At 37.5% G+C, this 2,500-nt stretch overlaps 1 protein-coding gene across 4 annotated transcripts in view; it reads left to right on the forward strand.

The window, feature by feature from the left end:
- pak5 (p21 protein (Cdc42/Rac)-activated kinase 5) overlaps positions 1 to 2,500 on the forward strand; it is a 58,656-nt gene that overhangs the window by 20,578 nt on the left and 35,578 nt on the right. Inside the window, exon 1 of one of the 4 annotated variants that reach the window (XM_058755087.1) lies at positions 1,554 to 2,500. This exon is cut by the window's right edge and continues 390 nt beyond it. The exons of the other annotated variants lie outside the window; for them this stretch is intronic. The gene's annotated coding sequence lies outside the window, so the exon portion shown is untranslated. Of the gene's footprint in view, positions 1 to 1,553 lie in introns of those variants that run through there. 4 annotated transcript variants of the gene reach the window in all.

A 2,500-nucleotide genomic window follows, 5' to 3' on the forward strand; every position in this document is an offset into this window, starting at 1 on the left:
GATTCAGATACAATACTTGATTTTTTTATTCTGATATTGTCAGCATGCAAGACAATCTAACTGCATTGAAAACAGTTCATTTGAAGTGAAATTACACCAGAAGTGTTTTAAGTCCAGACACGACAGGAAAAAAACCTCTTCATGGTCAGTTTAGAGATTTTTGTCTGTTTTGCTTCCATATCATGTCTCTTCTTTCAGACTAGTGGAAAGAAAACATCTCAAATCTACATTTTAGTGTTTATTTTATTGCATTTTATCTGTTTGCGTCTGTAGATTTTAATCTTTAAAGAGTTTTTTTTCTTACAAACACCAAACTTTACCATTTTATTCCTCTATATATTCTGAAGGTTTGTTCATATTTCATTCACACTGATTTATTTTATGGTGAAAATGTGTTTGTTTTCTGTCTGTTGACAGTATTTGCTGATTTATGGAGTGATAAAAAGAGAAATCCAGAATCCTCTCTGAAAAAACCTCTGATATGACAACAAATTCAAAGAAGAATTATGAACCAATGTTTAGGTTTCAGTTCTGAAAATGTAGGCAAATTAACTAGGGATGTCCTGCTTTCTAACCATGTCTTTACTTTATGTTGCAATTATTCTGCTTATTGTTCATATACTAAAATACAATCAGGACTCGGTATCGGCAGATACTCAATATTAAATCACTTGGATCGGATCGGGGACAAAAAAAACCTGATCGGGGCATCCCTAAAATTAACATCTTTAATTAGATAATGCCTCATTTGCATATTTAAACCTAACATTTCAGAAAACAGCATCGGACAATATTTGTAAATCTGGAATCTGAGGGTGCAAAAAAATCTAAATATTGAGAAAATCACCTTTAAAGTTGTTCAAATGAAGTTCTGAGCAATGCATATTACTAATCAAACATGAAGTTTTGATATATTTACGGTAGGAAATTTACTAAATATCTTCATGGAACATGATCTTAATATCCTAATGATTTTTGGCATAAAAGAGAAATGTATAATTTTGACTCATACAGTGTATTGTTGGCTATTGCTGCAGATATAGCTGCTGCTTATGACTGCTTCTGTGCTGCAGGGACACATATTATCAATCAGCTGAGAGAGTTTGATGATATCTGTTCTCTTTTTTACCCTGTTTGCCTTTAATGTCTTGTCAAATTAAGTCACTTTTATGTCTATAGCGCTTTATACAATACAGATTCTTTCGAAGCAGCTGATAAACAGGAGAATAAGAGAATCAATGAAACTCAACTGTGTTTCAGTTATTCAGATCCATTCAGTTCAGTTCAGATGGGCTGCGTGATAAATCGTAACAGTAGTTCTGCTTCCATCGATTTATTCAGCATAATTGTCCGTGATATGGCCACTGGTTGTTTATACTGAAAACACTTTTAATTTGGTGTTTGCATTTTTAACAAGTCTCCACCAGTTTATGGTTGCGGTTGCCAGATTTCAGTTTTAATCCCCATTTAGAGCTTTTTTCTGACATTTTCTCATCTTAAGTTCAGACGGAGTTCTCTCTGCTTCCGGTCCGGTGTGGCTTGTGTTAGTTTGTTGATTCTCTCTGGTTATCAGTGTCAGGTGGACCGGTTCACCCGTCGGGTCACTGCGTGAGTCACTGGGGTTTAGTCGGGTGTATTTTTAGAAACGCTTGCGTTGCCTTATTGGCAGGCTGTGTGTGTCAGTAACCATCGCCCCGTGCTTTAAAAGACTCAACAGCTGGGAGTTCTGCATGTGTTCGTCTCAAACAGCTAATGCGCGGCGTTTATTCTGCTTCGCTGATGGACTTTCCATGTCTTGTGCGCCGCTGTGTTGAAGAGGATGCGGTTGTTGCAGAGCTGAAGTTAATGCAGACGTCACGTCTCAGCTGGAGCCGCTCGCATCTAATGAAGGGAGTCTGTGGACTGCTGCCGGTCCATGCGTTATGAGCGCAGTTGTTGCGCGGCAGTGAGCGAGCGTTTTCAATTCATTCCTATAGAAGTTGAGCTTAAACGCTCGCGCGGTGCATTATGGGATTGAAAGCGGCGCAGAGAAAGCGTTGAGAGCGTCGAAAAGGTTGGGCATTCCTCAAATTAATGCAAATATCGAGCGAAAAATGCCGGGCGACAACCAATCGCTGTGAAAAGCAGGCAAGGCAAGATTTTGACGTATGTTTCCGAGTGTTTGCTGAACTGCTGGATTACTGAAAAAGTCATTTGTGACCCTGGAGCACAAAATTCTGTCACAAGGGTCAGTTTTGTTTAATTGAGATTTATACATTATCTGAAAGTTGAATAAATAATCTTTCCGCTGATGTATGGTTTGTTAGGATCGGACAATATTTGGCTGAAAATCTGGAATCTGAGGGAGCAAAAAAATCTAAATATTGAGAAAATCACCTTTAAAGTTGTTCAAATGAAGTTCTTAGCAATGCATATTACTAATCAAAAATGAAGTTTTGATATATTTACGGTAGGAAACTTACTAAATATCTTCATGGAACATGATCTTAATATCCTAATG

The sequence above is a fragment of the Onychostoma macrolepis genome, chromosome 20 (assembly GCF_012432095.1).
Source record: "Onychostoma macrolepis isolate SWU-2019 chromosome 20, ASM1243209v1, whole genome shotgun sequence".
Taxonomy (NCBI): domain Eukaryota; kingdom Metazoa; phylum Chordata; class Actinopteri; order Cypriniformes; family Cyprinidae; genus Onychostoma; species Onychostoma macrolepis.